Below are 27,896 nucleotides of genomic sequence, written 5' to 3'. Positions count from 1 at the left end.
AATGTGGATTTACCTTTTAATAATGCACAGTATGAAATTAAAATATAGTTTAGCATCCTGACGGGCGAACACCCAGAGACATTAGGAGACTTCATCAAATTTTCCAATTTAAAATGTTTGTAAATTCAATTAATTTGAAAAACTGAAAACTCAGACTTAAATTTTCTTTCAGTCGTTGCTTAAGCTTCAGAAAAATGTGTAATTAAAGTAAAATCAAAGGTAATTTAGAAAAGTTGAATAATACAATTGTAATATCACTGCAAGAATAATTTTGAGTACTTCTCGGGCCGATCATACCAAAAATAGTATAATCAACACAAGCGTGAAGGGCTCATTACACTTAATACATCCTTACGACCTTTGCAAAGTGCAAATGAATACAATGTACCAATTTCTAATGTATTCACATTACTTGAAATTTAACTCATGTACCTAATACAGAGTTCTAATTGAATTGAACTTATTATTTTCAAATTGAAACATAGCATTTACGTTTTCACGCGAATATTTACAACTTTTTAACTTGTATAATCGATCATCTACATTTGTTTCATTTCTACGCCCGTTTACTTTTCAAATCAATTACCTTTTCGAATAACATAAATCAAGTCACGAAATCAGCCGAATAAAAACGAGTTTTAAGCTTGTCTTGGGCGACTGCCAAAAAATATGGTCTCTTGTACTTACAATAACTCGCCATCTAAAATGTTTGTAGGAAATTAATGGACGTCTAGCTGAATTATCATCCATTTGAATGTAGTAAAATGTGGATTATAAAAACTTGAACTTCACGTCGTGCGTTTTATATATCCGTCTGATTAAAAAGATGCTTTACAACCGCCACAAAAAAATTAACATTCTCATAAAAAGCATTTTATGTTGATTTATGGCAGCACAAAGATAAATAAATCCCTTTTAAATTGTACACTAACACCAACGCGATACAGGGAAGGGATCAACAAGGAATATTACGTCAAATTAATGGACTTAAATTCAAATTTGGACGATTGTCGTTTTTACAACGTACAAGCAATTAAACTCTGACAGTTTACAGAGAAAATCCCATTTATTTGTAAAATATGGAAAAAAACAGAATTGATGTGGCTATGTAGCTGCAGTTCCGACGTGGAGAGAGCGTGACAAATCATACTTATTTTCGCAACAGAAGTACACCACCGTTTTGAATTAAAATTGTGGCAGTTACGTGGTTGATTTTTTCCATTTTGACCATAACTTATATGGAATATGAAGTTGATTACATTTCCCAATACCACGTTAATTGATAGAATTATTAGCACAGAATGAATACACATTTTTTATGTATAAAGTAAGTGGAAAAGGCAGGCAAGAGAACCAACGTTTAAATGTAATAAAGATAATATATGTAATGAGTGAGAAAAAATATGAAATATAGCTTCTTTCCAAATACCTACATTTAAACTGATTGAGAAAGCTTTATTGCTTTTAGAGGAGTCATTGGTGTCCGTCTGTCTCTCCGGGAACACGATTCGGTTCAAACTTTGTTGACCTATACGCAGGGCCGAATTTACTATGGGGCCATATGGGCCTGGGGACATAGCGGCAAATTTGTAGGGGCGACAAACAACCAAATAATTCTACAGTACTATCATGGAAAAATAACATAACCTCTTAAGAAATTGAAGTTGGAATGTTACTCGCACTCTTACCAACTTAAAAGTAATCATGAAATATGGAGTAACATAACCTCACATTTTGACGGAATTATAATGTGCACTTTGTATTAAGATTGTGCTTCTCCTGCAAATTTTTTGTTGAAAACGCTTACTTAAGGTGCCCTCGGGTGCCCTCTAGCTCAATTTCATGGTTGTACCTGGGGGGCGTAATAACGTCACGTACTGTAAAGAGGTAGATTATCCTTCAGACCGAGCTTCAGACAGAGTTTACCTATTAGGTTAGGCGATCATTACTTTTGCCAATGACCGTACATGTGATATCTACTAGCAGAATAAATAAAACGTATCTTAGCTTAGGCCAGTACTGGTCTATGCCGCGTTTACACGAGGTCAGTAAGTAGGTCAATAGCTGGACTCCAGTGACTGGATTCCTGAGCTGAGCTGTTCAGTCTAGTGAATTAATCTTTACACGAACCCAGTTCATTGGAACCAATCAGAATTGTCAGTCGGCCCGGAACCATTGATCATCAATTCATCACTGTCCTGTGAGGCCATAAATATAGTGTGTCACCAATTATGTCACGCTGGGGCATCGATATTTATTATGGTGCCATCTATCGCACTGCATACTTCCAGAAATCCGGCTAAATTATGAAACCTTTTGTACGACACGCTATTGTTTTAATATTTTTTCTCCCTTCCCACAAATATTTTGGTAACCATTTCCTTATTAGCTCTTTATATCTGCTACTTCCTCGCGCGCTCTCTATAGTCACCCTCGGTTATTACATTTGTGCATTGCAGCCCCCTTTTTTCCAGCTCATTTTTCATCTTTTCTTCTACTCCTTTCCCCCTTTCCATCTCAGCCCGCCCTTAACCATTTCTTCCGTAATACTTTCTTCTTAGTTATACCCTCATTCCTTTTGCGTTCCTCCTCGTTGCAAAGCAATCTTTTACTAATTTGATTTCTGTGTCGTCCCTTTCCTCCAATCTTGCCTTCGTATCTTTTCCATTTTAGTTTCTTCTTCTAATAAACATTTTGCCGTCCTTCCGTTTAACCCAATTATGCACATATATGATACAATATCTTCTTGTCCTTTTTCCGTTCCTACCATACCCTCCAACCCCATACGGCCATACCCACGTTCCGTACATGAGCACCCCTCTCGCCATTGCATCGAGTAGGTTTTTCTTCTTCTACAATAATTCTTGAACCCCCTATTTCCAATTCCCCACTCCTGTCTCATTGCCACCACCTCCTTTTTCCTTAATTCCCGTATCTGCGCATTTGACCCATTGTTTCTTTGCATGTGGTACCCTAAATACTTAATTTCTACACATTTCTAAGTAAGGTTGGGCTAAGAAGGCATCTCTCTGTCTTACTCCTTTACATGTCCAAAACACTTCAGACTCCCATTTGTGTTATTCCTGCAACATCCTCTTCTCGTTCATTTATTTCGTTCAGTAGATTGCTTAGATTCTACATACGCCGTAGACATTCCCTATAATTTCCCATACGAGATTTGTTCCCGATTTTGAAAATCGGCACTATTACCCCTTCCTTCCATTCGTCGTGCAAACCCCCTCCTTTTCGTACCTAGTTTACCCTTTTTTGCATCCTTTCCTTGACTCTATCTGTGGCGAAAGTCCAAGCCTCGTTACCTATCTCGTCTCTCCATGTTGCTTTTCGTTTGCTCTTCGTATTCTTTCTGTTTTTTCAATTTACATTTTTGGGTGCCGGATAGTCTTTATGAAACCATAGACTCTTATTTTGTAGGAGGATTCTAGTGCTGTCTCCAGGTCTCATCACTTGGAATAGCAGTCAAATTCTATTCGAGAAATTGTCGTATACACAGTTTTGTTCGGGCTTGGAAACTTTTGGGAATCCATTGTGCCGGCACTTTGCTCATTTGGAAATTATATGAAGTCTCCTTCCTTTCTTTCCCCATAACCAAAATTTTTACTCGGTCGCAATCAACACCAAATCTTCAACTTTCTTGGTAATTTCGTCAGTTCGTGCTTCCATAGGTCTTCCATAAATTGTAGCTGGGTGCGTTAGACATAGGGGTGGGTTCTTTTTATGATACTTGTTGTTGACTAAGGTAGGGTATTGTAAGCGTTTGCATATTTATCGCTGAATAGGCACATCTATTGCGGGAAAATGCTATTTCCAACTTCAATAAAGTTTCAAAATTTACAGAAGCAGGATTTTTCTATTTTAAAATGCATGTTTCACTCCCTTGGTGATTGATTACAACTAAAACTCTACGAAATAGCTGAAATTGAATGATCCTTAATTATGGTTCGACAATCCGATCTAGCTGAATTGAATAATCATCTTGTTGGTTACATGAAAATCGCGACAAATTAATAAGTTAACAACAAAATAATTAAACAGGTGTGAAAATAGATTTCGCGGCTTACCAACACAACGCATTAAGGGGCGACGGGATTACAAATTAATTTTGAAATCGCTTTATTTTGCATGAAGTCGTTACGGCGCTATTTATATGTTAATGCGTATCTGTTGCGCTAACCGAAACTTTTCGATCGTAGTATAAAGCCGCGAAGAAGCGAATGTTTACGGTGTTTTTTTTATCATTCTAATTTTGAGAGCGAAAAGGCCAAATCACAACTCCGATTTAGAGTTTTATTTTTTGTTCGATAATGTAATGAGGGTGGAATGGGGAGCGGAAGGCGAATGAAATGGATTAGGGAGAAATTCAAAAGAATAATTTTTTCCTTATATACGAATATGGTACATCAGGTGAATGGCGTGGAGGGTCTTATTTCTATAATCCCTACTTTCTTTTCGATTTTCAACTTTTCCATTTCGGTTTATGTGTATTTCGCTGTCATTCATTATTTCAACTCGCAACGCATGTACGGTGAGGAGAACCTTTTTTTTAATTACTAAAAATGCTATGTGAGGGCTTTCGATCGTTATTAGTGAAAATTGGGGGTAATTTTTAACTAAAAGGAATGAATTTGACGGACTTTACTCTCTAATTGAATTCTTGTCCGAGGAAGCTAAATTAAATTCTACTTTTATAGACGATTTGTTCGTTGTCATTTATTGAATAAAGGCCGTTATACTATACTAGAAGAAAACGTCGGCGAACTACACGCGTTTACTAAAACGTTTATTTATTCCCTAAAATTTGGGGAATATGGCATGACATTGCCTAATTATGTTTTTTATCGACATAAAACGCAGGCGAGGTATGTAAGTTTTATCATGAATAATACACATTTCGGGGGTTTATTCACCTACAAATCGAATTTTGATGAAGCAATAATACTTCCTTGAAGCACCTTGGGAGATATAATTACTTTTCGCCAAATAATCCAGAATTGATCTTTGTATATGTATATACTACTGTTACTAAGTGTGCGTTTACAATGAACGTATACGTAAATATTTCATAAACCGTAAAGGTTGATTCTCACTATACATAACGTTTCCATACCATATCCTTTCCATAACCATTCCGTAAATTATTATACCTATGAAATTGACCTTTAAGTGAAATGTGCGTAAGACATTCAGCCGCGCGCTAATACACATTCTCCTTTCCGTTCACATATGGAAGACGAATGTGTATTAGCGCGCGACTGAATGTCTTACGCACATATCACTTAAAGGTCATATTTCCTAGGTATAATAATTTACGGAATGGTTATGGAAAGGATATGGTATGGAAACGTTATGTTAAGTGAGAATCAACCTTTACTCGTACATATCCGTATCGTTTCCGTAAATTTACTTCACTGTTTACAATAAACCAAAGATCATACTACAAGTAGTATGATATTTGACCGTACGTAACTTTGAAACATTTTCAACCTTTGCGACTTACGTATACGTACGTAAAAATTACGTTCATTGTAAACACCTTCGTATGTTTCTATACAGTTTAACTTTGCGAAATTTTTACGTTTTATGTATTTCTTACGTATACGTTCATTGTAAACGCACACTATATTTAATAAAAAGTAGAAATCTCGGAATGAGGTTGCGTGTTACCGAATCAAAACAATGACGTATGGTCTATCAGGGGATTAACATCAACATAAACGACGGCAGCGTTTCAAATATACTCCATTTCAGAAGTCCCTGCAGCACTGAAATACGTCGTTTTCAACAACAGGTTAATAATTCCCTAATAATTCCGCTAAAGTATGGGCTTTTTATATATACTGGAAGGAAAATCGTAAAGCTGGGCCTCAAGGGGTCCCACAACAGTTTTACTATTTCCGTAAAAAGGCGACCTCGCCAATAAACATATTGCTCTCCAAATAATAGAAAACAACAACATGTGGGAGAACAACTTTCCTAATTGAACAATTCCTAGGCAAATGTAAGTTTAATTTACACATAGGCGGACGCCTAATGATCGCCACTGTATCCTCATATAAAGTTCGTCAATTCCTTCGTGGTTGTTACATTTACGCGCCACTGGCTTCAGTCTGCAAGACAAACAATCTGAAAGCAACAATGATTGGAAGTAGACGTGGTGCTGTAGATAAATGAACAATGTGGGTGGAAAATGCTTCGCTTTTGTTCTTATTAATCAAGAAGACGCAGTTCGAGACAAAGAATGAACTCGATACGAAAATAATGAGAGAGGGGCGAAAGGGGACGATTAAGTGAAAAGATGTATTCGTAACGATACGGGTGGATAATATGTAAGAGAGATTGCGTCGGACCATTCGAGATTCGGTCGCAGACAATTTCTCAAAGTTTACAAGGTGACAAAAACATCTGAGGACACGTCCACTTCATTAGTCCTCGACAGAAACCCCGTCGTCCTACGACTTTAGTCAGCAAATCGGGCTGCGAAAGTTGTTCAATTACGGGTAAATAATTAGTGTAATGTCGAGGGAGTCGCGACATGACTAATAATGCACCCCATGTCCTTGGACTGTCCTTCAAAATGCCAAAGCCAATTATTATGTCAACGTAAAACTTTAACATTTAGTTACTCTACACGAACTTAGCTCGTATCATTTGTATTGGCGAATACTGTCCAAATATCACTTTGCTTAAAAATTAAATTTTAAAATTTTAATGTTTTAACAACAGCCCGAATCAGAGGAACTCCTCTCGAGAGGTATGTGATGTAATCTGTTTTACTCCAAGAAAATCACACCCATTTGGGCGAGAGTTCTTTGGAGAATAAAGTGAATGCAAATGGAGCAATTTTCATGAGGAGAGGGTCACACATTATGCTCTCAGTCGGTGATATTCTGGTCCATGGACAAAATGTTTTGCCCCTCGCAAATGCGTTTAAAGAATAAGACATACTTTATGACGACCTATTTTTTTCTGCCATAGCAGTGTTAATAATCAAAAATATCCGATGGTAACTGCGATTTTCATTGGATGACACACAGTCACCAAATGATGATCTTCTTTCCGCAGCCTTCAATTCGAGGATTTGATTGGTCACAGTCCTCCGCCCTTTTCTATCCTGCGCTAATCTTTTCATTTCCACATAACTGTCCTTGCCTACTTCCCTTAATATTTGGTCTATGCATCTAAGCATCTGCCGTCCTACCCCTCTCTTGGCCTCTGACCTACCTTCTATAGTTATCCTCCGTATGTGAGCACATGCTCCATTACTCCATCTCGTCTCGTTCCCTATTTTCCTGAACTAGTTCCAAGACTGCTTCGTTTGTTACCCTATCCATCCAGCTAATCCTCATAATCCTTCAATATACTTTTGTCTTCTCTGCCTATCATCTAGGTTTCTTATCCGTATAGAGCTACACTCCATATGTAGGTAGGTTTTTAGTACTCTTTTCTTAATTCCTATATTTATCTCGGATCTTAGCAGGACCCGCTTTGGTTCAAATGCGTTTTTAGCATGCGCACTATCCTGGATTCTATATCTTCCTTACTACGATCATCTTGTGTAACCTCACTACCTAAATAAAATTCCTTTGTTCTCCAAAGTGTCTTATTCGGATCTCTGTCTTTTTCTCATCCTCTCTTTTCGCGCATTTTATGCTGTTGTTTTTTCCTTGTTGATTTTCATACAAAGCGCAGCCCTGTCTATTCCCCTTTACACCTTCACCCCCGCCTTCTCACCCTCTACCTTAATCACCGCTCTCTGTTCCTTGTAGAGGTTGTAAATTACCCTCCTATCTTTATATGCTTAAATAAAGTGTTCAATTAACTCTATCGAATGATGATACTTCGGAACTTCACTTGAATCTCGATTTAGACGAACGCCGTGTTTGTTGTAATTATATATGTAACATTGGCTGTTTGATAGTGGAGAAACTCCCTTTAACTGGTACTTTAAGATCTTAAAGGAAAGCTTCCTTATGCGATAACAGCTTAATAAATGCAACACTCCGACCAACTCCTTTGTAAACTTTCCTTCTTTAATTTGACTTGAACCTTAAACGACATAATAAAAATCTCTGAGAGCACTCAACTAAGTTTCTTCTAAAAAAAACTTTACAACTGGCTAGACGGACTGTCTTGCAATAATACGCTAAAATACAACAAAATTTCTAATCACCAAAACAGTAAGCGGCTACGTTCACCCAACCCAAAAAAGAAACGATTAACGTGCGCCACCAAACAAGCCACCATTAACGTCCGTCTCTTCCATTTAAAACAATTTCCCTTTTTTAGCTATCCTAACCATTCCCCCTTCTTATCGAAATTGCTGCGTCGTCAAATCACTAACGTCTGTAAGAGGGAGGCTTCCACGGCCAGAGTCAGTAAGATGCGAGCGAGTTCCGGGATAGGGCCGTGTGAACATTGAACGCAAAGTTCGCCCACTTTCGTAAGGGGCTTCATATTACCCAGCCTTAAAAATAAATCCGAGCCCTTACCTTGCAAAGGCGTGTATCGCATTCCCTGTTCTTGTGGTTCAGTCTTCAAGCACCCAAACAATTTCAACCGTGACCAGGGATGGTCGCTTTCTTCGTAAAGGATCATCCAATAGGAAGAGATCTGTCATTTGATTGGAAGTTGCATCACTTTCGCCATTGTCTCCTGACGGAATAGGTTTACATAGTCAGGTTTAGCATTCCCTGTTTATTTATTATTTTTATTTTGTTTCTTGTCTGGAAAGTGGGAGAAACGTTGACTTTTCGTTCAACATTTACACTAACCTATCCCGGAAGTCACTAGCACCTCATTAACATTTGTGCTTGCGGCGACAAAAAACCGCCAGATTATCTAATTTAATTAGCTTCACGCAGTGATAACACTCTTATCGCAATAACCGGAGATAGAATTTAACAAAACATTTCATGCAAATATTTCCAAATGTTCCTTATCTAAATAAACAATAAAATAAAATCAAACTACAACGCGATTATTTAAACAAGATTAAGCATCAATACACTTTAGTCCTGTGGTATATACGCTATGTTTTGTACTCCTGTAAGCAGCTACAGCAATTTCAAGTCCAAACTTGAAAGGAAAAGGTTTGCTTGATTGCAGAATCAAGATTATTAATCCCACCGAGAAGAAAAGTGACCCTGTAGTCCGTTAAATGAGAAATAAAACACGTCGATTTAGTCCACGGAGTATAAAAATTATAATACTTACATACCCCCTATCAAGTGTGATCATACAACATTCTCTTGAATAATGCACATATTAAATTTAAATTAGAGAATCTTCTTTTTCAAGATATTAAGATTATCTCGATAGGTACTTAAAAATTGAGACTGCGTAGCTAGTGATACATATCTCAATTTTTACTCACCCTGTTTAAACATGCATAGGGTTAGGTAATAGAAAACGAGTTGATTTTTTCGGCGTTTGTTAAGATGTCAGTGAGAGTTTGTAGGGTGTGTAGCCTAAAGAAATCTAGGTTCAGTAATTTCATTTGGTAGACTAAATATTTCGGACACAAACGCTGTCCGTTGCCCCACTAAGTAAATAACGATTAATTCAATACATATTTTTACTACATAATACATAATTTACTAATTTACACGATGTAAAGAAATTTAAACAGCAGCCACAGCACTATGAAAAACTTAAAAAAAGGTTTCCACTTTTACGCACTTGGACGTTAAAATAACTATGAAATCATCGTTTATTAAACCTCTGTTTAAACATTTGTTTACTATTAATGTGGTGTATACTAAGAAATAACGTTATAATCGGTTTTCAGATCGAAAAAATGCAAATATCAGTATTTCAGGAAACTGGCCACCATGTTGGATTCTGAGCTTTCGGTCCATATTTTGAGACGGCAACATCTACATTCGTGTTCAGTAGATCCAAATTAGTAACCCTTAAACCCATTAAACCGCTGTTTTTTTTTTTAAAGTGAACCAGTCTAGATGTACGTAGGTACTTTACATACTGCGATTCTATTATGCTAATACCAACCTAAAAAAAATTTTAGATCGAAGGCTGTTTCTTTTAATTCTGTGCATCGCGCGTGATTTTTATGCGAAGAATGGACTCAAGTTTTCGAAGACCTCCGTCAACTCAAAATGACCATCAAGTCACTTTCAAGAAAAGCACCTATTGCGCATGCTTGCTTTCGGCTGAGAGAATTTTCTAAAAAAACTTTCAGTAAATGCGCTTTACATCTGGAAGTCTCCTCACCTTCGTTTCTATATAACGTCAAAAAACGACTGATATTAATTAACAGCACACTATAAATCCCCTTCGAGTCACTGAACGGGTGCAAATGTTTTAGTGAAGAACACAATTATAAATAACAATCAGAATAGAAATTATACGAGAATGGATCACAATAGTCGTAATTATACGCTCTCTGATGAGCACAAAACCAATTTACTAATAACTGCCGTGAATTTATCTTAATGGTAAACTTCCGTTTGGATGTAGGTTTTTTTGTATGATCTTAAAAGCACACTTAGAACATAATGGCCTTCCATATAAACACAGCAAGGAATTTTTATATAAATATTTAGATTCCGTAGTTAATCCACGTTCCCAGTTCCTTAGTTGCCCTTACAGAAATTGGACAAACATTAAATTTCCGTATTAGTGGCCATGGCAAACATCCCAAACCTAGGGCGGTTTCTGTAATTATTACGGTTATTGTAGCATTCAAAACCAGAATGTTTTAGTTATTTTTCAGAAAGGCGTGAATCAATACATTCGCTAAGGCACGTATAAGGAAAATATTTCCGCCGGCACAAACTAACCTTTGCAAAAATTGGCTCGTAAACGTAGCTCCTACGGAATTCTGTCAAATTTCGCGCCCCAAAAGATTTAATGAAACTGGAAAAAATTGCCCGTCAGAAGACAATTCAATCAACGAACGCTTTGAATACACGTAGACGTATTGTAAGAATATCCAAACAACGAAACACGCATAGGCACTCAAGATAGAGTTTGTTAACAGGAAGTTATGTTAAATGTTTCAGTTCAGACAATCGAATACATCTAGGGGTGTGGATGTAAACAATCCTTACATTTCCCAATTTACGCGCGTACAATTGGGATATGGATATTTATAGAATTCTATTGGCAATTCAAGGCGGAGCCCTTAATGCTAATTAAGCAGACTGTCTCCTCGTCTCGTACAACAAAAAAAAACAAAATAAAGAAGGAATTAGGAGCATCCGTGTCCTGAATTAACTAAGCACTGACTCACTCCAATTGAACGAATTTGGTCTGCATCTACTTTCGCGTATTACATAAGACGTATACACAAAGTAATTACATAATAATCTGCGAATAAGATTACGACACGAATTTTAATGTGTAATACCCACTCACGGTTAATACATTATGTATACGTGTTAAAGGAGAGAAGAGAACAGGAGTTAAATATTTCTTGTTTCTTAAGGGGGGTAAGGTATGCTAAGTAGCACTTTGCTTTTGAGGGTGTTAATCCTTCTACCGCACCAAGATTTATTGTTATTACCTTTAAGTCTTTAAAGTCTATAACGAATAAATTATGCGGTAGGTTTTCAAAACAAAAGGGAAATGCAAAGGAGTATATATCATCCCTCATTGTTCGCCTTGAAAAAGAAGGATTTGGACTTTTCTAAATATTTTTTATATAAGAGTTTTCATCTCGTATAAAAATACATAGGGAAAGAAAGATTAATGGAGAAGACAATCCAAATCACAACATTTTGATGTATAAAGGATCTGTCAACGAATGCATCTTAGATAACGAGGGAAACCGCGATGACAGGCAAGTATAGTAAAAACTCTCACCCGATCAATATTATTAGTAGACATTAGGGGAAATGAGAAAGAAAATAAGAAATATTATTACGGGCTATAAAAAGAAGTACGTATATCGTAACCGTAATTTGATGTGCGAGTGAATTATGGGCGTGAAATAAAAACTACCACTGGACGTAAAAGAAGAGTACTTTGAACCATCGGACGTAGGTGCCCCAAGTGCTTGTAGGTTTACGTATAAGGCGAGGCATTGTGTTAACTTATAATGCAACCTATCTATCGACAAGTGCTAATAATAGTATACTACCAATAGATTCATAAATATTTAGCCCTGAAATAGTGTGTGGGTTCACTTTAGATGCGTTTATGTGGTCTACTTATGAAGGTTGTGTCTATTTTGTAACCGTACACTTTTCTTGGTCGACCCATTTACGTATACCAATGCAGGTTCTATGCGACACGAATGAAGCTGTAAATATTGGATATTTTAAAATTGGTACGAGACGTTTATCTTTTAAAAATGAAATCGGTGGCTATATGGAGAACTGAAATTCGAGTAAGAATTTCGTGTCACGTAAAACGGCCAGAAACCATCGAAAGTCAATCTTAGAGAGCTTCAACGTTTCTGAAATATTTTCATGATGTTAGCGTATAAAATATACTGCACTTCCTATGTTTACCAAACATTTGGCAAAGTATGAAATAAACACAAAACCGAGAGTTCCTGAAAACGGCGAAATACTGCAAAGCTATTATTTTTTCCACTTTAGGTAGCATACTTGAATCTGGTCCGAATATAATAGTCCAGCGAATAGAATCATAAGGAGGGGGGGTTGCCTGACAAACGTTGATATGTTGTCCAGGATGGTTAGTTAGTGTTTAAAATGAGAAATGCCCAATTTCTCCCTCTACGAGCCCGCGACCATATTGGAACAACCGAAAAAACGCCGATCTTTCTTGAGATTTTCACTTATATTTTCGTTTCAGGCTCTCATTGACAGTTTAAATCTGAAAATTTGCATACCAATATAGTTATTTATATGATCTATCAAAAGAAAATATTTTCATAATAGTTTTACTTCCGGTTTTACCAGATGTGGGTAGGAACATTCCTATTTTAAATAGAACATCCTGCATTTTATTGCATTTTCGAAATCTACCCCATTACCCAGCATCACAGGCTTTCAAGATAAGTATTCAAGATTTTTTTAATTTTTTTTTGCGTTTGACTGTTTCTCTTTAGCGCCCTGTATCGATGGCTCCTTTGACTTGAATTTCAAAAAGTCTTCCAAAATCAACAATAGTGACTTGATGGTAGGTACATGAGAATGATTTAAATTTTGATCGCTCTTGAATAAGTTGGAGACCATTGGCATGCTAGATATAAGGAAATGTGGTATCAAACAACGTAGATTTTCATGTAGACTTCGAAAATGCGATAAAATACAGGGTGTTCTATTTAAAATAAGTCATGTGCCATCTACGTCCGGTAAAACCGGAAGTGAAACGTTAATAATAATATCAATAGATCACAAAAAATTGAGAAATCGAAATTATTAATAGGAGTTACTCAATACTATAAAAAATAAAAAATATATACAGGATGTCCCATTAAAGATAACTTATTCACGATGAAGTATATATTTTGACTCAAAGAAGAATTCGGTAGACAGTGTGTTCTTAACTATAGTAGTCGAGATATATATAAGCATTTACCAGGAAATGATAAAATCATCCTCAGCAAATGTCTAAAAAAATAACATACCTATGTCTCCCAATTGCCACAGAAACGAGCACAGAAACCACAACAACTTATTTTAAAGGCGAGTTTTCTTAGTCTTGATCCCGAACTCTTGAATTAAAATTTTATGTTATTGAGAATTTTTACCGAGTTAGTATTGCGGTGGAAGAGAATTTTTCTTGGTGGCGAATTATGAGAGAGAGAGAATATTTTGGAAGCCAATGTTCCGGGCCGAACATTTCAGGAACGAATCTTCCTTTTTCTCTGGGTCACTTTGCGAAAGTAAATTTTTCTCCAAAACTTGATTCGTCGAGAGAAATTGGGAAGGTGGGATCGATATTTGGAGTAGTAGATGTGTACAGGAGGGAAGAATCACAAACTTTGAAGGTGTTCAGGCTAAGGGGTATTTTATTACAATTAATGCTAAACAGTTTTCCAAGACCCTTTACCCTTACGAATAAAATGTAGTTATTTATTTGTAGAAAGTATTTATTGTTAAATAAAAGTTTGAAATTTCCTTAATTATTTTTGTAAATAAAGAATGAAAAATGGTACGAAGTTCTGGGCATAAATACAATCGGAAGTTCAAGATTGGGAAATGCTAGTGCTCGAATTTACTGAAATCCTCTGAGAAAAACGTCAGCCAGCCATCTCGTAAATAATGGACGTGACGTGGTGTTTTGATCCGAGTTTGCGAATAACTTTTTTCAGGAAGAGGTAGATACGTGAAGTTGCTACATCGTTTCTGAGCAGTAATTCCAATTTCCACAGTTCTTGGGATAAAGATCTTCCTTCTCGATTTCCGCATCAGATCCAACCAGGGATCCAATCTGACATTTCTACTGTTGTGTGTAGTTAAAAGTACCATTGTACAGAACGAGTTAAGATGTTTCGGTACCTAATATAAGACAAAAAAGTCTCCTTATTTGCAGTTACAAAAAGTTGTAGATAGCGTGTGAATCAATTAGGTAGATACCTATAATATTATTTTCACAATATGGAAAACTGGCGTACTTAATCTCTTCCGTAGGTAAATCTATTACAAGAATTAATATCCGATTGTTAAATCACGCTTGCATGCATTTTAAAATTGTAGGTTACGGTTACGTTATAAATTATGTTTGCAAAATATTTAATTAGTTTCTCTTTTGTTGCAGGTGAGTACGAGACCATATACTTATTGGGGGTTGAGGTGGGTAAGTAATTAGTCAAAACGAATAATGAAACCATGACGAACTAAATTTCATTAAAAGTTTAACAGGAGCACAGTGCTTAATTGCAAATAATTGAATTAAGTATCTGCGCTGCTCAGATAACCACCCTCAAAGAAACGTTTTAAATCCCCCGAATTCTGTATGTGACATTATATTGCATGCACAGGCCACTGAATAAAGGCGGATTCAATAATCTCTTTCATGCGTATACATGAAATAATTGCATTAACGAAAACAAATGTCGATATGATTGTCCTCAATTAAACTTGACTAAATGTAAATGCGTCGATTTTAATTATAAGTTTTGTTAAAAAAGATGTTGATTTGACTATGGGCTTATTTAGTCATTATTGGTATAGGATCATCTATAAATACGAGAGCAGGAAATTTAGAAAATAGATAATCTACTATTAAAATTAGCCGAAAGGCACGCACAGCAAACATTTCGAACGATTTATACAAACGGATCCTGGTACTATAGACACACGCAACAGATTTCACATTTTGGGAAGGCTTCATTCAAACGCGTTTCATGTAAGATGTACAAAATGGGAAGTTAACGCTTATGTATACAAAATCGATGACGATAAGAAAGTGCCACCCATATTTCTCACTCGCATCCCATAAACGTAAATCATTTCGCAACAGAAAACAGTTCTTAAAACATAAGTTTACGTCGCCGACGAGTTTTCTCATAATTTAGTTTAGGTAACTCCTTTGGGATTTGAATAGACTTTGGAAGAGGGAGCAGATAAGAACCGCTTGTATACGGTAGCGCGGAAAATATGATAAAATACGGGACGTTTGTCAAATAAGATGGTTATATTTTCGTTTCTTTGATACGAACATTGTTTACTTTAACCTATACGCAAGCATATGCTTCGATAAGAGGAGATCTTGAACAAATAAAATCAGATTCAGACCGTAAGGGTATGTGCGCGAATGCAGTAAAATTTAATGGATGTTTTACGTAAATATAATCAGAACTCGACGGATAACGTACGGTGACATTAAAAGGTTTGTCGGGTAACTCATTAAATAAGGAATAATCACTTATTTTCAGTAGTGGAAGAAGAGTGAGGAGAGAAAATGTTTATTTTTAAATATAATATGGGTCAGATACTAATCCTTTTTGGACTATGTTTCAAATATCAATTAACTGTTTCTGTGTTGGGATCAATTTAGTTCTACAGGACTTGCTTGGGAAGAATTTTGAGATCAAATGGTCCTTATAAATTAATCCATGTTGAACCTCAGTCATAGTTATACCCAAGTAAAACAGCCTGTTTTACTTGAGTAACTGTAACTCCATACTTGCCTCCAAATTGTTCTTGTTCGTTTGTGCAGCAACATACACTAAAGATTTTAGTTAGTGCACTTATAACTGGAATGTACCAACCAACTTTGAAGATTTGTATCGTATTGTATCGATTTTTAAAGTTTCGTTGTTTTCCTTTTTTTTAGATTAATCGAACACTTGCAGATTTAGAGATTAATCCAAATCGGTTCGTTTCATTTTGCGATCCATCCCTACAAATTTTGTTACCGAACCCTAACTAGGGAATTATTAATGAACCAGGTTGAATTAGAATTTGGATTCGTTTTGGGAGTTTGTTCATTTGTTGAATATATCCTAGCTAGACGATTACAATCTTGAAGGGATTATTACATATTATACTAAATCAAAATGTATTAATTACATGCAAACCGAAAAATAGATTATGTGTGTGGTCCACACAACCAGTTTCACTTTCTTTACATTCTATACACTATACATGCTGAACGATATGAAATGTTACCTTTTCTTAAAAGACCATGATTTTGTTGGTTGTAACCTCTTTTTAATTAGTCCAAGGAAAAAATGTGGGAAATGATCAAAGTTTAAAATTGACTATGGCCTTCAAACGGTCAAAAAATGAATTGCACACTGCACGAATGTGATCCTGCGGTATTTTGTGCCATTCACGTTTGATCGCTTTCTTAGGGGCATCCATACTGGCATATTTTTTTAGTCTTTAGTAGTAAAAGTCATATACAGGATGGTGACTTGCGTAACGCATCATTGGATTTCAATGTAAAATTCATAACATGGGCTCCCCAAATTATTTTAGAACAAAAATGTATTGTAGAAAAAATTGTTTTACGCCAATCAACCGTATTAGTTTTCAATTTTTTTCATATAAAGACGGAAAATTGGAAAAATAAAACCCCCATCTTTTTCAATAATCTGCGATGCCATGGAATTTTCTAAAACAAAAAGATATCCAGTTATTAATTAGCAGCAGTTCGAAATTGATTTTATGATCGACTTGGTTACTATCTTGCAGTTAATGGTGATTTATTCGAACATTTACTGTAAATTGTTATATTAGGAAACCGTTTTTAGTCATGTCTTTTTTTATGTTGAATTCGCTGTTCTAAATATAATACTTTTTGATAGAATTTGATTTGTTTCATTGCAGACATTCCATGGCATGACGGATATTGGCGTAGTTTTGTATTATAAAATTCCATGGCATCACAGATTATTGAAAAAGATGCGGGTTTTATTTTACTAATTTCCCGTCTTTATTATGCAAAAAATTGAAAACCAATACGGTTGATTGATGTAAAAAATTGTTTTCTACAAAAACCCTTAATACATTTTTGTTCTACAATAATTTGGGGAGCCAATAATGGCGTGTTATGAATTTTACATTGAAATCCCTATGATGCGTGACGCAAGTCACCACCCTGTATATTAATAAATATGTTAAAATTAAAAATTTTTTGAAGAACGAGGCGCGTATAAAGTATGGGGTTATGTTCTCTTATAAAGTTTTCCATGTTTTGACATAACCTCATACTTTATACCTTCAGCGCTTAAGGGCGGTTAAACGCTCACGAGCGAAAAAAAGCTTGCGAGCGGAAAAAAAAACACTCGCGGGCAGAAAAAAGCGCTCGAGCGCCGAGCACTTTAAATAAACGCTCGAGTATCCAGCACCAAGCGGCCGCTCCGAAAAGTGCTCGCTGGAGCTGGCTTTTTCCGCTTGGAGCGCTTCTTCGAATGAAACGCTCGCGAGCAGTACCCAGCTCTGTGCTTTATCTAGAACTTATCATAGAAGAAAATTTAACTAAAAATCTCATCGTGCTAACAGAAATTTTTTCTCAAAGGTTTTTTGCTTTGGACAGTACATACTTCTTCAATCTATTATTAGGAATATTACTATTTATTCCGAAATCTCCAGCCCTGATTAAGTTTATGCTTTAAGATTGTATAAGACACTATCACGATGAATAATAATAACCGTGGACACTATACACAGAAGTGTAACGCTGGAAATTATGAATGTAATGCAGGTATGAATGATGTTCTGGTATGTGTAATTGATCTATTTGCTTGCCATGTTAAATTTGGATACAACTAGCACTAATAGTGCTTTTAGAGAAAGTTAATTGAACAGTGTGAATATATAACGTGAAATCCGAAATAAAATGCCATGAAACTGTAATAAAAATGCAGAATAAAAAAACATGCCTGGACATCATGGTTTAACAAAACGGCCACTATAAAAATAGATATTAATGATTAAAAGTATTAAAAAATAAACAGTCAAAAAATAAATAAAAATTTTTTTTTCTAAGCGGTCCTGGTAATCTAGCAGTTTGTTCGTAGTTAAAATTGGTGTTAACATTCCTTAGGGTTTTCATCCAAATGAATCCTGTGATTTTGTTTCATTTGCAAGAATACAGAACACGTCTTTATCTAGACTATTGGGGAGATCTACAAGAAAAAACCAGGCTTTATTCCGTAGTTTTTTTCGCTATTCTATGTATATATTTTTATTTAGTATTTTTCCTCGGTGTTGGTTTAGTGCTCAACAGATATTGTTTTTTGGCATTTATTAATTTAAAAGTGCATATTCTCAAGGATTGGATAAATGCACTCATATATTTTAGAGAACTTCAGCCTAATACCTATAGCGTTAAAATTAACAACTGCTTACTTAATTTTCAAATTTTGGAATTACCTAGAATATACTTGTCCGTTATTTACTTTAATTTTTTTAATTGGTTCTTTGCTATCTTTTATATCGTAGGTATCCCGCGACCGAGATCACCATGGCGACATGGAAGAAATGGAACCCTATAGGATTTAGTTTTCTCGGTTGTTATTTATACTATGAGCACTGAGCAGGTTTATGATATAGCTATTCTACAATCAAGGGGTTGGAATCAGTTTCTTGACTATTAACGAATCAGTAGTTGGGCGTAATACATTGGAGAATGGTAAATACCATTTAGATTTATTCCATTGTTGGGATGCATTTTTCTCAGTAATTGCAGTACAAGTGCAGGTGCGTGTTTCCGGCACATTACAGCTGTTTATATTGACAGATAATAATATGAGAAAGTAAACTGCCTAATAATAAACAGACACAACATGCGAACCTCTACAGGAAAACTTTAGAAAATTGTTCATTTTATTGTCTGAAGTGCTTGAAGTACTCACGTAAAAAAGGCCTTACGTGATATAATCGCATTGTCTCGTGACAGTAGATTCCTTTTATTGTAGTAAAATTATATTGAATTTCCTCGTTGTTGAGTGGTAACAAAATAGCATAGCATGAAGTGTAAATTCTTTTGTAATAATCCCTCTTTAATTACAAAAGATCTGCTGTTGAAATCGGGAACGTAGAGAGACAGAGTAATTTAATTGCTGGAGAGCTTAATGTTGTTAGTAATAATTTGTCGCTTTGGTAGTTCGAAAAAGAATTGCAAAAAGTGGGGTTTCGACCATATGCGGTAAAATCTCCGATTCGAAATTTGTGTAAGGGAAATTTTATTAAATGACATCAAATTTAATCTTCGTATACGATTTGAATTTTCAATGAAAGTAAAGCGCCCTCCATGACTACAGATTTATACACACTATAAGCAAATTTTACATTTACAAAATATAAAGCCCAAATGGTGGTGTACTTTGCAATCTCATTATAATATGCTGTTTGTCTTCCGCATATGTTTTCCGGAGAGAATGTTTTATAGGCGCCGCTATTTTTTTTACCCCACTTTCTTCCAAAACTAAACTCGTCGGAAATAAAATATTGCGAAAACAAAAGACTGTTGCGGATTAACAACGACTACAGCGATCTGTTTACGGGGATTATCTCGACGACCGGGACACTGTTAAAGGAAAGAAGTTTTCATATAAATATCAACGTAAAACTAGTGGAAACTTTTTCTGCTACGTTTTCAGATACTTGTGCAAGATCAACATCGACTATTGTTGCCCCCTTTAAACGCGTTTAATTGAAAATCTGGCACAAATCTAATTGAAACGCTATTGTCGCACTGATTGGGACATTGTTCGATCGCGTTCAAATTTAGAGCCAATTTCCGCGTTTCCACGCTTTATTTAAAGGTGATATTTGCGCCCTACAAACTATTACAATGATATGTGTTATCTCGACAGCTATGTAAACGATTTCAGTCGCAAAAGTCGAGCCCAGTCGTGGACGAAAATCGATGAGTTATTGTCGCAGGAACAAGTCACTTGTGCTGTGCTCTATGCCATTCTATTATCAGATAACTTTCCGGTCAAAGAACCCGTTTTATCATCATAAGCGTCACTTTTGGAATTTATTCTTATTTTCAATTACTCACGTCTCGCAGGTTAATGGATAATGGCCGCCCCCGAAGCGATTTTCCGTTGTACCCAAATTAAAATGGTATAAAGTGCGCTGGGAAAAAATCATCGCCAAAGCGTGATAAAGGGGGAGAGTTTCATTTCAGTGTAGTGCCACAGAAAAGATATGACCGAAACCACCCTTATTATTAACATGAAAAGGACGACCGGGAGAGAAAGTTTTAAATTGAAATGTGTATGTCGCGCGCTGCCCTGTTTGTGAAGCTTTTTAAGGAAGTTATTGCAAATTGCGTCAAACTTTTTCGAAAGAATTTATCGAAGGAATTAATCGTATCGGTGATTTTCCTTTTTTAAAGATAACATCAAACAGTTCGTTTGCAATTCGAAACTTTCACCGCCGATATTGTGAAAAAGAATTTAATATGGTAGAATCGAGGGCATCTAAAAGCTTTTGATAAAAACTTTTCTAGTATTCAATCGTTATTGCTTATTTTATGGCTTTGCTAACATCAGTATTTTCACAATTAACTAAATATTTATTCGTGAGAACAACCTACCTGGAAACATATGCTCAACCCAACCCTTCCATGACTGCAAAGAAGAGCAACTTAAATTTTCATAAAGTTCGGTTATTTAAAAATTGCATTTATACCTCCCAATTTCAGTTGTTTATAGCGGTACTTTTTCCAAATGAAACTTGATCGCAAGGGGTCTCCTAGCGTAATGTGGTACTTTCCTTTAAAATTTTAGGAAGGACATTAAGACACAATGTTAACAGATTCTGTATTTTTTTGTTATTGTTAAAATATCTTCTTTTTTGACTAGAAAACTTTGGTCTTGGGTAGTGTACCTATGTAGTTTCTTGCATATTTTTACGAATTAATAGCGCTATTTCGTATTAAAAGATAGTGATGTTTACATTTTTGAAATCAGAAAAAAATTTTCTATCAAATGAAAATTGATTCCATAACAAAAAACAAAGTTGATGATGGTTGACTAGAGACCAAACGTCAAACTTAAAATTTAAAATTAGCATCTTGTAGAGGGAAAAAAGTCGCCATAACAATGTGCCATTTATTTCGAAATATCTTTTTAAATAACTTCAGTAAAAAAATAAAAACTATTTTGCAATATTTCGTATTTTTCCGAAAGTAATCGAAATTTTTTCAGTTTCACAACTGCATTTTGTGCATCTAAATACGCAACTTTGGCAAATTTAAACTACTTACCTATCTCTTAGAGTTCCCGAGAATGGAGATCTCCATGGTGGCCCTTGAATTTGAATTAGCCTGGCTATACAGGGTGTTTACGGTCTTCTCTGTATCCTTTTACAGGGCGGCAGTACAGCTCAAAAGGAGCCAACAAACCCCAAAACACCTTAGTAAAAAATAATTTAAGTGGAGTTTAAGTAGTAGATTGCTAGATTTGTACACAGATTAATCGTTTAATGTAAAAAATAAAACAAATAATCTCGCTTAATAAATAACTTTTACTAAGGTGTTTTGGGGTTTGTCGACTCCTTTTGAGCTGTACTGCCGCCCCTTAAAAGGATACAGAGAAGACCGTAAACACCCTGTATAATATTTTTTGATAAAAAAATTAATTACCGGTTCAAACCGGGTTTTTCATGCAGGTGAAATGATTACAAATTGGGGAAAAATAATTAAAACAGCTGAAATTTTCCGCGGGCGAAATCGCAGGGATTGAAAGGAGTGGAAAATAGTATTTTGCAATTTGTGGCAAAATTATTAATTTTAGGCAAAAATGGTTAATTCAAAAGTTATCGAGAATATAAAAAATAAACAACTTTTGTATCTGCACTATTTTCACATAACCTCACACACAGATTAAATCTCAAACTTTCCGAGAAAAACCGGAAATACTGTTTTTTCCGTTTTCTATTCTTATTTTTGCGAAAAAAAGTCGTAGGACTTTGAAATTTGAAGAAAACATAGCTTGTTTTATGATAAAAAAGGAGACAATTTTTTGGAATTGCTTTTATTGCGGTAAAAATGCAGAAAAAAGAAATAATAAAAATGTTTCAATTAAAGAAAGTTTTTCTATTGGAATAATAATTTTTAATTTTGATTATTAAAATGTAAGTCGTTACGCAAATTTTGCTACATGGCGCAGCCCTGTGCGATGAAAAAAAAAGGTTTTTTTTCGAAAATCGTGAAATCTCTGAAACGGTTTAACTTTCCGGCCCAAAATAATTGTCTTCTTTTTATCATAAAAGCTATGTTTCCTTTAAATTTAAAGTTATGTGAAAATAGTGCAGACACAAAAGTTGCTCATTTTTTTATTCTCTATAACTTTTAAATTAGACATTTTCGTTTAAATAAATTATTTTAGAGCTACATATTTAGCCTGGACTACTACGTTTTCAGTCATTTTGACAATTCTCACAATTCCGCATGGATAACTATTTAGTGCCGTTTAATTTGAAATCGCGCACTAAATCTTTCTACTTGTCGCCACATGTAATATTCCTCATTAGGAAGTACATTAAGACGGTATTTTTACATACAAACAATATAACAGATAAAAATAACAGTGACAACCTACAACTTAGATTCTGTATAACTGCATTTAGCTTTTTGCATATCACAGAATCAAAAAAGGAAGATTTCGATCAGTTAAAAGTATGAGTTTTTAATGTTACTTAGTAAGACATCGTCAATCACGCCGAAGAATAGTTTTGATAGCAGTTTTTCCATCACATTTTTCTGCTACCTACGACCTTAGTTGTTGAATGTTAGAATTGGAAAAATTGTCAACTTTGGACAGCAAAACGATTTTCTCCGGTAACTGTTCAGATTTGTTATACGCAAAAATTAGATACCTACATTGTATTGAGCACGTATTAATGACGATAACAAAGCTCTTAGAATAAGGGTAAATTAATCTGCATTCATAACAGAAAAGGGGAAGACTGATTCTCTCATATCTCACATTTGTATTAATAAAGGATGTTTGCTGAAGCTGTTTAATTAATCAATTAGGATCCTAATTAATTTACGGCCTTTCGTCTGTCGGTGTAAGATTCGTCTTGTATACGTATACTATAAAACAAGGTAGAGGGAAATTGATACAGTATCAAATTTACGGAATAATCAACTCGTGGCGCTATATAGCTGCGAGATAATGAGATGTTATAATTTCGTATTAGAAGATTAAATTGGAAGCTTAACGCGATTTGTTAACGTAGGTACTTGGATGTAAAATGATGATCTGTAAACGGGCTCGCGCAGTGGATTGTTGTATGAAACATTTATATTCTGACCATTACTGCATATTCCTCATGCAAATTGTAATAGCCTCTAACTATAGCGGGGTCGGTACTTATTAAACAGTACAAGTGCAAGTCTGAGGGTTGGAAACCATCCCCTTGTGGTGTGACCGCAGCATCCAACGCCCTAAGCAATTTACCCCTTGTACTTATACATGCCATGTCTCTTTCCTTCGTCTACCACCTCGTATACCCTTAATGAATATGCAAAAGTTTATGCGGTTAATATTAACAAAATGAAATAGAAAAACATGACACATCGTCCACATGTTTGGCTCGTTTATGAACGTGGAGAGCAAGAATAGTACTTCTCATAAAAGAGCGATCCCTTGTTTCTCATGTAAGAGGTTAGCATTACATTCCTTTTATATGTATTGTTGAGTTTATTCGCTTTATGTTGCCCAATGAGAGACAATTACATTTTTTACAAAATCTAGACAACGACACCGTCTTTTGCCTCAAATTCTTTGTCTCGGACAGCGGGAGTAACAGTAATTTTTGCCACGTTAAAATTCCCTTCCTTCGAATTTGTGTGATGGTGTTATCGAGAATGTGTCACATTTTGCACCCTTTGCTGCCATCATAATAGTAGAGTTTAAACACATTTATAGTATTTCTAATTCTTGGTGAATCAAAATTTAAGACCTACCTAACAAAAATCATATTGCTGTTATTTCTGCACAACAAATTTCTATACATGTAGATAGGCGTACATACATTTTTCCTTTGCAACTTTTTTGGGGAATTTTTCGAAAAAAAAATCTCGCGCTAGAACGGCGGGGGCATTATTATAAACATTCCGAAATTGTTTTTTTTTGTTAGTCAAGAATCTAATTAATAACTAATTATACGTCATTTGGAGGCGAAGTTTCTTTTTTCCCCGGAGTGACTTTCCGACAAAACCAATTCCGTTTTAAATTAATATACCGGTTAATTAAAACGGGTTCATTTGAATTTTGTTCAACGAAGCAGTTGAACAGCAGTAGTAGAAATATGATACGATAGGAATAGAAATAAATGGACGCCTGCGGAGATACTACAGTGAAAGGATATAGGATCGAGGATAGCGTAAACGATTTTAGGAAAAACTGCATGTGTGTGGGCACAAAAGCGTAATTTTTAGGTAATGAAGAGAATTAATGAAAAAATAATAATATAATATAATAATAAAAAGAAATGCAATGTGTAAATTAAGAACTAATTTATACCCACAAACATTTTTTGTAAACAAATTATATTGTCTGAAGCAGGACGCTTGTTGGGAGGGAATATTTGTGTACTCTGCTAAATTAATGATCCTCGAGATCGTTTATAAGTTTGTTTTGCTGTCTGTCATTGTTTAAACATTTATAAATCCACAATTTAGTAAAAAAAGGTTTATATATTAAATATAAATTGTTTAAACAATTAAAATGGGTACAAATTAGTTTTTAATTCATAGTTTTTGATGAAAGGAATAAAATTTGAATCGGGAAAAATGAGGGTGCTAGCTTGATATCAAGTAAGCACTCCACTTTAAAAATCCGTTTTCCTGCGAAACTAAGCCGGTACAAATTCTAATGTTGTGACTACAAATTAGTGCTTAATTAGTCCTAAATTATAGGCATATTTGTACTTGATTTGAGCATAGTGGGGGTGCCAACTTTATCGACCTGTAAAAAAACGGTTTTACAAATTTAGAGTACCTTTTTTCGATATGCGAAATATGAGTTGCTAACTCCTGATGCAATTCTCTTTGAGATTAAGAAAAGTAAATAATTAATCACGTGAGAGTAACGTTAACATAATAATTTATACATTTATTATAAATAAATAATACCATTCGGGTGAGTTACGATCTTTATTTCGTGAATTGCGCTACAAATTTTAATACGAAACCACAACAATCAGCGCGTGTGAAATTTTAAAAAGTAATACCAAAACAGTGTTCAGTAATGAATAATTTATTTATTATTGTTAAACAACAGTTTAGCAATTAACTATTGTGTATGCAACACTTCGTACACTTTTGTATTACAGCTGCCGTATGTTTTTATTACGTAGCTACCTACTTATTTGGTAATTAATCTTTAGTCATATTTAATAGTTTCATAATAAACCCTCATTTATTTTTAATTATTTCATTGCCATTCTTATTCACCGAAATAGTTTTGGCTGGAAACTTTCATTCAGCTGGCATGTAATTAAACAAATAGAACTTTAATTTAAAAAGGGAATTAATATACGTGACTCATAATTAATTTATACAGACGCAAGAATTTAATTTTGGAATGCATACTGTTTAACGGAATCTTGGCACGGAATGCACTTTTAACGTTCTGAGTTTCGTTTTCCAAATTCAACATTTAAATGAAGAACGGAAACTTTTCGGGCAAAAACGAATATAGGTACTGGTTTGCGTGATGGTCTATTTTTTACAAAACCAAGGCCAAGATCAGCAAGGGTAATGTAAAGTCAAATCTTCCGAAAGATCGTGGGTACGATTTGTTAGTAACTTTTTTATTTCACGTAAATCAATATTAGTTTATAAAATTTGGTACCTAACTTACCGTCAATAAGCTTTGTCATCGCTTTTCTTTATACAAATTATAAGGTCCATTTATGCTCTCGAACGTCTTGCATTTTTCTTTATGCTTTTAGCTATAGAAAGAAGTTTTTTGCTAACCCATAAAGTGATATAGTTCAATTTCAGTTACCTATTATGTTGTTCTCAAATAAAGTGCATTTTTTGTAGTGAGTATAACTTAATATATTTTCTCTTTGTTTCAAGTGAGTGGTTTTCCTCCGCGTGCAAGAAGTGGTGGAGTATACCTGGTAAAGTGGTAACACATTTCACTCGTTTGATGTAGGACAGAATAATAATCACAATTTAAATTTGGATTCTATCCTTTAGATTCCGCACTTTTTTTTGTAAAAGCGTAGAAGTCTCGATACAAACCCATTTTTTATACTGTGACAAAAGTGAGAGATGATTGAACTTGGACTGAGAAGTAAAACTCAAAGAGAAAACCTGAAAAATTGTCGATGAATTTGATTTGGTATTATTCAAGCATCATTGTTTCCAAATCTCGACATTTTCAACTGCCTTTTATATAATTAAGAAATTTAAATTCAGGGGACAACAAACCCCAATTTTTATATTCACAATGCGCCACAAACGAAATGAAACATTTGAAGTGGCAGTTTAATTATACTGTTGAAAATTTTCTGCACCGTTCTATTTCGTTTTCGTTTCTGTGTGCGCGCACACACACATGCAATTTTTCCTAAAATATTAACGTTTACCCTTTCCTGCCACTGTAGTCTCCAGACGTCCATTTATTATTATTCCTATCACATCAAACTTCTACTACTGCAGTTCAACTCGTTCGTTGAACAAAATTCAAATGAACCTGCTTTAATTAAGCGTTATATTAATTTAAAACTGAATTGGTTTTGTCGGAAAGTCACTCCGGGGAAAAAAGAAACTTCGCCTCCAAATGCCGTACAATTAATTACTAATTAGATTCTCGACTAACAAAAGCCGTTTTGGGGATATTTTTAATAATGCCGTCTCGGTTCTCGCTCTAGATGGGCGCATATTAATAGAAAGTGTAAATGAGAAAAAACGGAAGGGTTCAAAGGGTAGGCTACCCAATTGAAGCTTTCCAATAGTTAATTCAATTTGGAAGGTATCACAGTGAAATGCACGCGAGTCCTTTCTAATTGACACCCTGATTGATTCTGGAGCATCCCTTTGGTCCTCGTATTTGCGCCCCAACTACAGAAAACATTTTCAGTCTTCCCGTTCATTTACGTAAGTACCTTTGAAATCGTTATGGATTATATATGAAAAGATTGCCCTTTTTAGCAGTGCTTTAGGTACTAAACGTCAACTCCTTTTGATTAAATTGTAAAAGCTCAATACCTGAGTTTGGGATACAGTCGTCGAGCCGTTACGTAGAGAATTTGGGTTTAGGTACTACACACAAATTTTTAGGATAGCAGTAATAAATTATTCTTCTTTTATACCATGACATTAAAGTAATATGTTATATTGAACGACATATTAGATAAGAATGCAATGACTCGATTAATAAAATTTTAGCATAAAGTGAATATAAAATGATCATATGGGAGATGTTTAATCAATTTCAAATGAAGAAATATTAATAACTTGATAACATTTACATTACAATTTAAATAATCACTGCGACCCCTGACCCAACAGTG

General features: G+C 35.0%; 1 protein-coding gene across 6 annotated transcripts in view; it reads left to right on the top strand.

Moving 5' to 3' along the window:
- LOC116169584 (protein sprint) overlaps nucleotides 1-27,896 on the top strand; it is a 189,340-nt gene that overhangs the window by 100,954 nt on the left and 60,490 nt on the right. The gene's annotated exons all lie outside the window — the stretch shown is intronic.

The sequence above is a fragment of the Photinus pyralis genome, unplaced genomic scaffold (genome assembly GCF_008802855.1).
Source record: "Photinus pyralis isolate 1611_PpyrPB1 unplaced genomic scaffold, Ppyr1.3 Ppyr1.4_LG4, whole genome shotgun sequence".
In the NCBI taxonomy this organism is placed as follows: Eukaryota; Metazoa; Arthropoda; class Insecta; order Coleoptera; family Lampyridae; genus Photinus; species Photinus pyralis.
The sequence above is the reverse complement of the archived record's forward strand: the minus strand, read 5'-3'. Positions and strand labels throughout refer to the sequence as shown.